Below are 13,442 nucleotides of genomic sequence, written 5' to 3' on the forward strand. Positions count from 1 at the left end.
GAAATCTTTGCAAAATTATGACTTGTAGCAAAACCCCATTATTATTTATTTTCTCTATTTTCAGCATCAGTTGTGTAAAGTATGGACAAAGAAATAACCCCTTTAGAAAGCACTCCCAATGTGCTGTTACAGTTGGCTTGAAAAGACAGCTGCTCTTTCACCACACTGCTTTGATTATTGCAAACACATTGTTTTAAAGCTCAGCAGCTGTGTAGCAGTACATGATGCATATGTACATGGTGTTACATCTCTTTCAGTAATCACTGCACTTAAAGCTCAGTATGAACTTTATTGATCCATGATTGTAGCTCATTAACACCGACCTATTCTCTTGTATCTGAGTCAAGGACAAATAAATATTTGTGTCTAAAATGGACTCTGGGGGAAGGTTTTGTTGTCTGCATGGACTGTGGTTAGTACAGGCACACACTAGAGGGGTTAAAGAGGTATTGGGAGAGGGAGGGATGTGGGGAAATGTACTGGGAGAAACTTGGTTAAGATTAGGAGATTTCCTGTAGTGGGAGATCCTCTCACCAGTTTCTATTTTCAACTGCTTAAGTGATGCAGGTTCACTGTGGTGCTCATTTAAAAGTGGATGATGCAGGATGTTCTGAGGAACACGCTGTACTCTATTGAGGCTTCCAGTTTTGGATGGGATGACTAGTTGCTTTTGGACATATAATAGCTGAGGGCCTAATGTTAGAACATGAGTAATCTGCAGCATACTCAAGGCAGTGCTGTGAATCCAGCAGGTTTCTTGTCCAGATGCCCTCACAGGGACCTTTTGAAGGGAGTGGTGGGGGAAGAAAATTCACCTGTTCTAAGCCACTGGCCACTCATCACTGCTGTGATTCTGTGGAATAAACTGCAGAGATGAACCACTTTTCCTGCATGTTCTTATGCTCAGAGTGTCCATGCAATGCTCACTGACCTATCAGCCATGACTAAATGCTTATGATAGACATCATGGCAACATGTGAATCTCCCTCTTTTGTACCCATATTCCATTTTCTCCACTGTCCCCAGAGTAAAACCTGCAGAGGTGTGCACAGACAAATCTGCAGAATTGCCTCTGCACCAGGTGGTTGATCAGACCCCTGTTTACTGCAGGGGGATTATTACCAGAGCATTCTGTTCAGCCTGCAGGAAGATTCATTTCCAGAATTTAAAAGCTGGTGTTAAAACAAACCACGTGCCTTCTGGTAAGACAGCTAAAAGGGATAAGGAAATGGCCAATGATGAGTTGCCACTATTTCCTAATTAATCACAAGCTATTGCAATTTACCTGCTAAAAGATGGGCAACCCTTTATGCTGACATTATCCATGGGGGACTTAATGGTACCTTCCAGGAGTGTAATATCATGCTTCATTTTGTCATTGGCTTTTGAAGTACCAGGTTGGTAGAATGAAGAAAAAAAAAGCCATTTCTTTCCTGGTCTAAATAACATCACTGAAAGAACTTAAGTGCTACTGCTTTAAAACCTTCCAGGGGCTCTTATCCTGCTGGGTTAGAGCACAATTAAAGATATACTTGAAAATTTTTTTTAATTTGGGTCTAATTTTTTGGTTTTTTTATGTCTAAGTCTGTGGACAGTGCTGTCAGTAACACGAACAACAGTTGGTTGATCACTAGGCTGATACCCTGAGTTAGACTGGAACCCAGGTTCAAGTGGAAAGCATGGCTAAAGGCCCAATATATGTCTATATATAGACTTGAATGCTTGGATAGACAATTACATGGATGGACTCTGAGCTCTGTCATGGTACAGCACCTCACACAGCCCAATCCATCTGCCATGGACAGGAAAGTGTGGGTCTCAGTTTAGAATTTGACATGTCTTCCTCTATGTGAACCTTTGGGAGGTGCCATACTCCAACCTAGGTGGTTGGAACAGCAGCAAAATGTTCCCTCCTGTGTAAAAAACACATGGGAAACCTGTTGCAAATAGGAACCCTGCAGGTCTCCCAAGATACCTTCCAGTGCCTTTAGTACAACAGAACTATTTCTTCAGTGAACCTTGGAGAATGCAGGTTGATTGTTTGTGTTTGAGCCTTTCTATGATTAAATCCCAAGACCCAACGTAAATCCATGGAGTGTTCAGGAAAAAGACTTGGATCATGGACAGCTTTCTCCTTTCATTTGCACTGATAATATGCAGGGTACTTAGCCCCTCATAAAATTAATTTAAAAAAAAGTCAAGCCTTTATGAATAAAAATGTTCTTAGCACACTACTTAGGAGTAAGGGAATAGGAATATTTATCCTTGTGTTTCGGGTTCTAAACAAAAGTATTCCTCCAACACCTAGAGGAAATATCTGCAATGTAGTACTGGAGCCAATTCTCAGTTTGAACAGTTTTAAGCTGGATCTTTCTCACTATTTCTTGAGTCAGCCTATCAAACTGAAGAGCTGACTGGTCTCTTCCAGTGCTTCCATTTCTGTCCTTGTGTCTCAGCCTCTCATGAGTTTGAAGGGGATGTGCTTTTTCTTCTGCTCTGTTTACTATTCCTTCATTAAAAAGATAATCACTCAGCTATCACCTGGGGGACTTGCTGATGCTGATTGACTTTTCAAGCTGCTCCCACTTTATTGATCTTCTGTCTGAAAAGATTCCAACAGGTTTATTCTCCCAAAGGCAAAGTGTTTTGTGTTAGATGAGCTTCTGTGGGCTGAGTGCAAAAGACAACAGGAAAAGGAGGCTTTTCTGGGGTGAAGTTATGCCTGTGTGGTGCTTTCAAAGATATTAGGCAGTGATGGTCCTGGGGCATTGGTAGAGTGGGAGTGATCAGCTGTGTGCTTTCTGAGCTGCCCACAACTGGCAGACGTTTGGTGGGGAAGAGGGGGACCCCTGCCCTATGGATCATAGGAATTTAATAAACTTGATGTAAACTGCAAGCTCGCCTTTTTGGAGAGTCTGTATTGATGCAAGCTTACACCCCAGTGTCTGCATTTTGAAAACATGATAACTGGAGTCAAGGCTATTAATCCTCATGCTCAGGGAATGAATAAAACACACTGAACCAGTGCTGTTGTGAAATACTTACCTGCAGTGTAGCACTGGATTTAGGAGAGGTGTAATGCAGCTGCTGGTCTGACTATTGCACAAACCAAGAAGCTGAGTGACAGCTGTGTTTCACTTTTGCACTTATATCCCTGTCCCTATATTTCTCATCCAAAATTCTTCACTCTGAGGAACTAAGAGAGAATATGATGCCATATAACTGTCTGGATGAGGATGACCAGAGCCATTTGGGAGCATTCAGAACAACCCTAGCTTCTTGCCCAGGGAGCCAGTTGTATAACCAGGTCACCCTGCAAAGCAAGTGGTGCAGCCTACAGAAGAGCATTGTCAGCTGTATAATCTGGCCTGGAAGCACCTTCTGTCTGGTGAATTATGATATCTCTGCTTTGCTGTGCTCAAAAGTGTTATTCCAAAAGGCTGGGAAGGTTTGCAGACCCTGTTATGGATATTTCAATGGTAATTGGAATGGATAAGCTTTGAAGGATTCAGGAATATGCTGATTTTATATATTATATATTTATTTTTCATATTGAAAGACAACTTGTGCCAAAGTCTGTTCTGGTAGGAATATGAACACCACAAAATACCTGTTGAGAGCATTATTAGCCTGAGACTTGTATTCTTTTATGGCTCCAAATTCTGTTTTCTTCTTTAGAAAACTAAATTTGCCCTATTACTTTGTCTTGTTTAAGCTTTGAGGATTTTCAGAAATGCAGAATTCTCACAAATGCAAAATTATGAAATGGTTGCAAAATGCATTATATTCTTTTGGTAATGAGTCTTTATGCTTATAGATATACACAGATATAGTGGGTCCTGACCTTTATTGTGTAAATTTGTGTAAATCTGCCGATATTACTTATTCACTTGTATGTGATTTTAACTAATTGGGGATCTGGTGCTGTCCTATTAGTTCTGGAAAAGTAGCACATAGAGGCTCTCAGTGATGTTGTGACTGGAAGTAAAGATGTGTTCCTAAGTCTAGAAGGTTCTTTCATTGCCATTCCCCAGCTGTCTCAGGTGGCTGCATCTCATGAGCTTCAGATTTTTTATTTTTGGGAACAGTAAGAGTCAGTTTTTCCCCAGAAAGCTCAGTTAATGTGAAACTGAGTTCTGAGGAGACTTGCCTGAGGTCAGGCAGGATTCTGTGGTATTTATGTTCAGATTGTGTGGGTTGCTGCTGGGGACAGTAACCTTTGTGGGTCACAAGTAGGGGTAGACATAAGGCTTGTGGGAGAGGGGTCAGCTGAGGTAGGGACTGAAGGAGCTGCAGGCTGACTGTAAAAGTTGGTTTGGGAATTGTCTGCAATTTTTAATATCTCTGTCTAAGGAACTGGACTAAACTATCTTTATCACTGTCCTCTTTTTTAATTACATCACTTTTGCAAAGATTTGCTGATGGTTTGAAAAAATTAACATGCCTTGTGTTATTTTAGAGATGACTCAGGTTCATCTAAATGTCCCCACAGCACTGCCTACCACTGCTGCCAAAACAGGCAGACAGTGTCAGAAGCAAGTTTTGGGTAAATCACCTTCCCAGGGGGCATGAGTGGACACGTGGGCATCCCCAGATGGGAAACTGAGATTTGAGTCACTTTTCCCCCTCTTTTAGAAGGGTATGGTGAGCTCCTCTCAATCAGTTTATACAACCCAGAGTGTGCTTATTCTCTGAGTGGCTGGAAGGAATTTTTTGTCATCCACATCTACCACAAAAATATAGAGTTGAGAGAGGAAGCAGTTCCTAGTCACCCCTTGACATTTTGTTCAAGACACATTTAAGGGAAGTTCCAGTTTAAATATGCACAGAATAGCGTAGATGTTAAATGGAACTCTAGAACTGCTTCACAAAATTCTACATTCAAAGCACTCGCTTTTGCTATAAAATAATGCAAATTAAAGTCATTAGCTACTTCAGAGAATCGTTAGAGAAGCATTTTTAGCTATAGTAATAAAAGTAGAAAAGGGCCTGGGAAGGGCCTTGTTTCTAATTAATTATCTAATTAATATCTGATTAATTAATGAAGCTTTGTCATCAAAGCTGTCTTTTATCTTTGAGACTATTAAAGTGTCCTCTAGACCAAATTTCTTGAATATGTGTTGATAAGGCCATCTTTGCTGAGTCAGTCAAGTGTTTGGAATCAAATCAATATGCTGCCTTATCAGGGATGCATAAAACACCTCTTTGGAAAATTAGAATACATCAGAATCAAGAACATGATAACTATGTCAGATCTTATAGACAGTACGAATGGAAAATGAGTAATGATGAAGTGTAGTTCTTCAGAGCTGTAAAGAAGTGATGCTTTTACATAGACTTTACAGTAGTGAAGCAACCAGAGCAGGAGAAGTAGAGGCCCTTGGAAAGTCAGACTCTCTAAGCTCCAGGTTGCCTCTAATTCAAGGTGGCTGAACTCTGTCTTGGGGTGTGTGTGCATCTCATTTGATGAGGTCTGTGAGGTACCATTTCTACCAGCAGGCATCAGCTTTCCTGGCCACAGGACTGCCAGTTCATCAGTGGTGTAACAGGACAAGCATGCGGTGAAGGGAAGGGCTTATCCCAGCTCTTGAGGAGAAGCCATTTCATATTTTATCAGGTCTCTGTTTTTATTCTGTATGCTGCCAGCAACTGTTGGGAAATCCATATCATACTTCTCTGCTTATCTCTGCTCTCTTCATTTTGTAATGCGATAAATTGTGTAAGTCACAGTGGAGTCCTGATACCATTTGGCACCTGCTTCTAGTAGTAATTTTCATACATATCCAGAATAATAACATGTAAAATGTAGAGCACTAGAACATTATAATAAATCATGAACTTTTGATCTCAGGATGGCTGAGGTCCTTCCCTGTCATTTGTATTGCCAGCTCAGTGCATCCCATTTTCTAACCCATTTATGGTGAGAACCACTTTGCTTTGTGCTATGTGCTAGTTGTGCATTGGTTGCTCTGGTCTTTTTTTTTTTTTTCAGTCTCTATAGAAGGGTAGAAAACACCTTAGGAGAGCAATATATCCTCATCTATTTTAGGATGAATAAAGCATCCTCTTAGTTTACAGTTTTTGTCTATAGATACAAAAAGAAAATATGGACAGGCTTGTCAGCTAGAGATACCTAGTTTTTAGGTGGCTAAATTTAAGATTAAATGGCCATGGTAGAGAGAAGATGGAATCTTAAATGGAGGAGTAGAGTTATTTCAGTTTCACAGTAGGAGGCACCAACCTTTGTTGATTTTGTGCCTGCTTATTGTGGGCTGTTCAGCAGCAGAGTATAAAACAAGGTTGAGTAACCACTACACCTGCAGCCTGCTTGCTCTGATCAGGTTCCCAGGTTCTCTGAAAGGATTCTTTGCTACGGGCTCTAGCCTACTATCAGGTGTTAGGATCCATCAGCTTGGCTGGGTTTATTTCTGCTTCAGAGCAGAGTTTGTTATTCTTTGGTAGAAGCAAAATGTTGAGACATCTTCAGAGCTCCCTTTAGCCAAATCTGTGTCCCTCAGTGGCTGAGGTATAGTGCCTCCAATGTCCCAGAGCAGAGAATGCCACTCTGGTGCTCAAGGTGGTTTTTTTGGTTGATCTGGTTTTGCTTTACCAAGCATCCCTCAAATTTTTGCCATTCTACCCATTTCCTGCAATCCTCTTGCTCTCCCTCTTTGTGTCTCAAAAGAGGGTTTTGCTTCTCTGGGTGGTTCTACAGAATATTTTAGATCTGAAACGACTTCTGCTTTTCCACAGAAATGGTGTATCTGAAGGTAAGGGTGCAGAGAAGAGCAGGGATTGGGGAAGGACACCCTGTTTTCTGATGTGAATGCTATTTAGGCACCCTGTGTCATGATCTGGGTGATCAGTGATTGCTGGGGATATCCAAGGCATCACTGTATTCCTACAGGACAGGTGCAAGCACCATGCAAACATATGGCTTTCAAGTTAGTCCACACCATCCCTGTAGGGTTAATACACAAAAACTGCATCTCCATAGATTGTTCATACCCATCATCTCTGCCAGGAAATGACTGGTGTGAACAGCCCCCCTGCCCTGTGCAATGGTGATCAAATTAAATGCTGATGAGCAATCAGCCACTACAAATGTGACTGATATTTGCAATTCCTGTCCTTTATTGGCCATAAATCCAGAGGTGGATTATTCTGTATCCTTTTGTTAAACCTCGGAGACACCCAGTCTCCTCCCAATGGCTCATATGGAATAAACAAAAGAGGATACCTTTCCTGTAAAAAAATAAAGAGAATAATCTGAAAAAAAAAGAGAAAAATAAAGAGAAAGGCAGTGTTCCTAGTTATCTCTTCTCACCTTCAATTTGAACTGTGAATCACAATGACTACTGCATCATGGCAGCTCATTTTTCCTTGCCAGTCTCTACTCTATGTCATAGATGGAAATTTATCAGCAAAGGTCATCTTTAAGCCTTTTGGATGTTTGGTGATGGGAATTACCATTAATCAAAAAAGAGAAGGGGTGGAGGGAGAGTGCTGGGATCATAATAGTAATTGAGGTGGATATTCTGCTGTTTACATGACACGTAAACCATAAGTAAAAAAAAAAAAAAAGGATTTTTTTCAAAGGATGTTACCAAAACGATGATCTGCTTGAGTGTCTTTTTCCCCAGTGGGATCTCTGGTTTTAGATTTGAAACTTTATGGAACTGAAAGTCCATTAGAACTAATGGGTTATGGTTCCAGAAGCATTGAGAATGTAAAACCTTGTGTAGGATGGCAGAAAGTGGTTTTATTTAGATTGTGTTAAATACTCTGAGTCTATGCTGATATACTTTTATTTTTATTGCAGGAAGATTGATATTGCAGGAAGATTGATATTGCAGGGTTTTATTGCAGGAAGATTGATATTGTTAAAGATTGGTCCCTGAGGCATCCATGACAAAAGATGTAATTGGACTAGTAAAACTAGTCATAGAATGATCAGAGGCATGGATAGCTTGTGCAAGGAATGGCTGAATAAACAGGGAGTCCTGAAACTGGAAAAAAAAAAAGATTTGTGGAGAATATGACAACAATCAGTGAAATCACAAATGGCAGCATGGGGCTCCATGGTTTGTACTTGTTAAGTGGTAGCAGTTAAAAGGGAGCCTCTCCATACAGCACAGAGCTGTGGTGTTTACTAACATGTGGTAGAGAAGTTGCCAGAAGCTTCCCTGTGGGATTAGACAGATTTATGGAACTAAAAGCCCACTGATGATTCTTGCATGCAAAGGCATCATCTTCAATTTAGGAAGTCTGTGATACTGCTGTAGGCTGGGACATTATACCAGGAAGCAGCAGCACGTACCTGCTTGAATTCTCTTCGCTTCCCCAGACTTTCATTGTGGCCCTTAGTATCCTTTAGTAGGATGCACACAAAGGGAGGAAGCTCTTTCTGCTTGCAATTGTAAAATATTCTGGTCTTACATTTTTTGCAGTCACTAAACTCATGGTTGGGTAAAAACAAGCTCTCAGCAAATGTTTTGCTCCCTTAACTGGCTGATTCAGACTATACACACTGGAACTTCCTTGGTTAGTGAGTAGATTTAGGTCCACAGGGCTTCTGTGGATACTTCTGATATAAAATGTCCACATCCAGATTTATGTCAGCTGCAGACAGGGAAGGACTAAGAGTTAGATTTTGTTTGTTACCTCCATATGTAATTTTTTTAATGCTATCAGATAACAGTACCTGTGGTGTCCTGGCTGTGGGGTTAAAAGGTCCTTTGCCATGATCTAGTTGAATGTTTTTGGTTTGTTTTTTTTTGTTTGTTTTTTTTTTTTTTTTTTTTTTTTTTTTTTTTTTTTTTTTTTTTTTTTTTTTTTTGTTTTGTTTTGTTTTGTTTTTTTTGTTGGTTTTTTTCAGTTTTTTTTTTCCTGTTGTTTTTTGTTTTGTTGTTTGTTTAGTTTGCTTTTTCAATTTATGGAGTGTTTGTTTGTTTGTGATTTCTGTTGTTGTTGTGTGTGGGTTTTTTTGTTGGTTTTGTTTTGTATTTTATTTTATTTTGTCAGCAGAAGTGTCTGTGTGTGTGACCAGGTCAACCAGACAGCCTCGCAGTGGTAACAGTGGATCTTTCTGGCCCCTGCCTCACTGGATTCTGACTCAGGAGGAGTTTTTTCTCTGTGTGTCATAGCTTCAGAAGGGCCTTGATCTCATGGAGGGGAGGAAGGGGAAGGGACAGAAGGAAACATGTTTCACAAGTGGTGGAACACTGGCTGCCTGAGTTCCTGTGTTGTGCAGTTGAGTTCTTTGCAGTGTATTAATATGTGAGCTGTGTTTGAATGTTTACCTGCAGCTGGATGTCCAGAGAGATGTGCCTCCTCTTGTGTTTCATGGGATTTACTTTTATGCTGCAGCTCTTCTCAGAGCCCTCATAATTGCTCTCCTTTTGCTGGCTCTTGATTTTCATGAAACTTGTAGAAACTTTGTTCCTCTTGGGTTTTTGTTTTTCTGCCAGACTGGGAGAAAATTGGCCAATGAGTAAAAGCAAGAAGTTGTTTGGGGAGTGTGCAGAGAAAAGCACACTGCAGGCAGAGAGAGAGCTTTCACTACACCATCAGAAGTGAAGCAGATATTAATCTGGCATGTTCCTGAAGCTCTCTGAAGTGCACGGAGTTGGGATATTCTTCTGCTCATTGAAGCAGAGCTGTGCCCCCACACAGTTTTGAGTGTGGGGCTGCAGGTATGTGTAGTGGGACTCTGGGCTGGAGATGAATGGATCAGCTTTAGAAAAAGCTTAGAAAATGGCTGAAAATCTAAAATCAAAAGTATGATGGCTGCTTCTCCATACAGAGAGAGAGTCACAGCACAGAGGAGAAGCCCTCTGACAGGAGGGTTTTGGAAGAGGTTGACTTTTTCATCCCAGTCATTCAGTGCCAGCATTTGCAGCTCTTTTTCTCCTGAGAGACTGATACATGTTTTATAGCCCCTCTCCACAGCTGAATAGCTGAGACTTCAAACAAACAAACCTGCCTTTCTCTATCTGACAGAGCCCTGACATAGAAAGTGTCACAGAGGAGGAGAACCCCAAAAGCCATTCACATGGCATTCTTTCTGCCTCTCCACACCTCTACTTCATATCTCTGTGACTAAGCAAGTCTTATCACAATATGAAGTCTGCTGGCTCAGGCCAGTCTGTTGGATTTACAGAGAAGCTCAGGCTCAGATTCAGAGGAACAAGATGGATTTTGTTAGCTTGTGGTGCTCTGACTTTGACCAGGTTTTGTATAGACAAGTTTCTTTGCCTGGGTGTATTCCTTGCACCTTGCTCTGCCAGACTGGGGGAGGTTGCAGTGATGGTTTAAACACATCATAGCCTGTCACAGGAGGGCAATGGAATCAAGCAGATGATTTATTCCCTCCTACTGTTTAAAACAGAGTATAATTATGGAAGAACTTGCAGTATCCCAATAAGGCACTAAATTATAAACCTTGCTTTTCCAAATGGAATATGCAGAATTTGGTGAGGAGCAAAAGTCTGACACAGCCTAGACCCTTAAGGTCATCACGAGAAATGGGGCCAAACAAATATTATTACAGAAATGTGGGACAAAACACACGGACTGAGTTTATACAGGATTGTTATATATGATCAGAGTCCATTCCACATCACAGAATCAGTTAGGTTGGAACAGACCTTTGAGATCATCAGGTCCAACCTATGACCCAACACCACCTTGCCAACTACACCTTGACACTGAGTGCCATGTCCAGTCTCTTTTAGAAGACCTCCAGGGATGCTGGCTCCACCATCCCCCTAGGCAATCTGTTCCAATGTATAATTTCTGTGAAGAAATTCCTCCTGATGTCCAGCCTGAACTTCCCACGACACAGCATGAGGCCATGCCCTCTTGTCCTGTCACTTGGGAGAAGAGGCTTAACCCCAGTTCACTACACCCTCCTTTCAGACAGTTGTAGAGAGTGATGAGGTCATCTCTGAGTCTCCTTTTCTCCAGGCTGAATAACCCCAGCTCCCTCAGCCACTCCTCACAGGACTTGTGCTCCACACCCTTCCCCAGCTCCCTTGCCCTTCTCTGGACTCATTCCAGCACCTCAATGAGTCCCTTGAGTGAGAGGCCCAGAACTGGACACAGCACTTGAGGTGTGGCTTCAGCAGTGCTGAGTGCAGGGGAACAATCACTGTAGCGTTCCTAGTCCTGTATTGAAAGAGTTTCTGTGCTACCAGCAGAGTATTGAGGAGCATTTTCTGAAAGCATTGTTAAAAAAACTTCCACGTATACATGTGTGTGTGGTTAGAAGCAATATGCAAACATCAGTTGAGACTGAAGGCAGTAACAACATTCCAAGATGATGAGATTCCAGGGATGGCTTCAGTGGAGCAACCCAGAGGAGAACCAGGTAGGCAGGATCAGTTTGCCATTAAAAGCCTAAACAAAGTTAAAGCAGTCTTTTTGGATGTGACTCATGGAAACCATGTTTTATATCACTGAGTCTTTTTTCATTTTGATACAACCACAGCATTTCTTCCCCTCCACCACTTTAGTAATATGCTTGGAAGGGGATCATATTGTGACCAGAGGAATGGGAGAGAATATGGCATCCAGTCTGCTTGTAGTGTCAAACAACTGTAAGGATGTATGGCTAGTTCATTTGGAATTATAAGTAATCAGTAAAGGAGAAGGGTTCAAGTTAAGATTAAAAGCTGATTCAAAACTTTTCTGTTCCACCTGTGGGTCACATCTCTTTAAATGTTCAGGCTTGGGTAACTAAAATTAGCAGACAACTTATTTATTTATTTATTTTAAATGCTTGTTTTCTAATTAGGCAATTTGGTAGTAGAGTTGAGCCCTATACTATATATGATTTCATAATCTGAAATGCCTAATTGTAGATGCCTGTTTTTGAAAAAATAATCCATTACCTATGCAAGCTTTCAGCTTCTTCATCTCTAGAATAGAGATAGTATTTCCCAGTATGGCTTTTGGGACTTTGTTAGTTTGAATGGATTAGCACAAGACAAAAGCTTCAGATTTTTTGGCCAGAAAAAGGGCCATGGAAATACAGTATATTATTGTGATATTCTTTGAGATGTTTCTATGAAGCCAGTGGTGACTGTCAGGATAATAAAGAAAGCCTCAGAGAAGCTAACGAAATAATGATCCTTCTTCCTTTCTAGCTATGCTTTGAAAGGGCAAATGCAATGAGTGAAAATGGTTTAATGAGAAAGAGTCATTAGGGCACCCAGCCTGCATCTTTAGAAGTGTGAAAGCATTTTGGGAGATCTTAAAATTACTCAGAGAACAAACGCAAAGTAGCTCTGTCAGAATATTAAACTGTTATTTGTATTCTCTTTTAATGCTGATTGAAAGCAGTGATCTCTTTCACTGCCTGGTGGCTGGTACATGTGTAGTCATACAAGTGGCTTGTTCATAGCTGCAGTGCAGTTGGAAGGGTAAGATCAAGGAAGTCGCTCTGCTTGCCCTCTGTCTGTTATCCTCTGCTTAGAGCTTACTGTTACCTGAGGATTCCTGACCTGTTGAATTTGCATTTATAGGAGGCCTCATGTACTGGAATTAATTGTCCTGGATTATTCAGTTTCATTAATAAAGCTGCTTCAGTTTTGAGATTGGCTGGAGAGGAAAGGCTGCTATTATTTCTTTGCTTGTTTGATATTAGTATCTAGTGAGACAAGATATGGTGGGTGGGAAAATTCTATGAAAATACAGTACATTATTGTCATATTCTTAGGGGTACCTGTGTGAAGCCCAATGGGTGATACTACTATGCATTAGTACACAGGAGTGGTAAGTGCAAATGGAGCTAGTAGTAGCTCTATTTTTTTAACTAAAGTGTTAACCAAAATGCAAGGACATTGTCTGAGACTTGAAGCACCTTGGCTGGTAACTGTTCAAAGGAGACGGTCTGGCTTAACACATTTAAGGAAAGAAGGACTTTACAAAGTATTTAGGAATTGTCCTTTAAGGATGCACTGAAGGAAATGTGTTACAGCCACATCAGTAACAAAGCAAGCTTTTGACTTCATGATTCCTACTACTTGTAATCCTGAAACCAGCTGGCTGGTTTTGGTCACTCTGGTGTCACCTTGGTGTCACTCTGGGCTCCACTAGCAGCAAGGAAAGCAGCAGAGCTGGGTGCAGGTTCTGGCATTGCTCAGTTTCTCCAGCCACTGTTCATTGCAATGCTAGAAGTGGCTTGGGCCATTTATCTGCCAGACAGAAAAGGAGCAGAGGATTGGTCTCAAGCAGAAGCATAAAGCTACAAATTCTAGAGGTTTGTTGAACTTACAAAACCAAATTACTGGATCTCAGTACTGGGAAAGGCACAGAATTGCTGTATGTTGTCTGATCATCTGTCCAGTAAAAAGTGTGATTAGAGAGGAGGGCAGGGGCAATGGATTCTCATCCTAATAAAATTATAGATATGTCCAGGTAGGCTTTTTATGAGGACC

The 13,442-nt window shown here is 41.1% G+C and overlaps 1 protein-coding gene across 1 annotated transcript in view; it reads left to right on the forward strand.

The window, feature by feature from the left end:
- Positions 1–13,442, forward strand: part of SORCS3 (sortilin related VPS10 domain containing receptor 3) — a 263,846-nt gene that overhangs the window by 110,197 nt on the left and 140,207 nt on the right.

Source organism: Passer montanus, unplaced genomic scaffold (genome assembly GCF_014805655.1).
Source record: "Passer montanus isolate IOZ18808 unplaced genomic scaffold, ASM1480565v1 scaffold21, whole genome shotgun sequence".
NCBI classification, from domain to species: domain Eukaryota; kingdom Metazoa; phylum Chordata; class Aves; order Passeriformes; family Passeridae; genus Passer; species Passer montanus.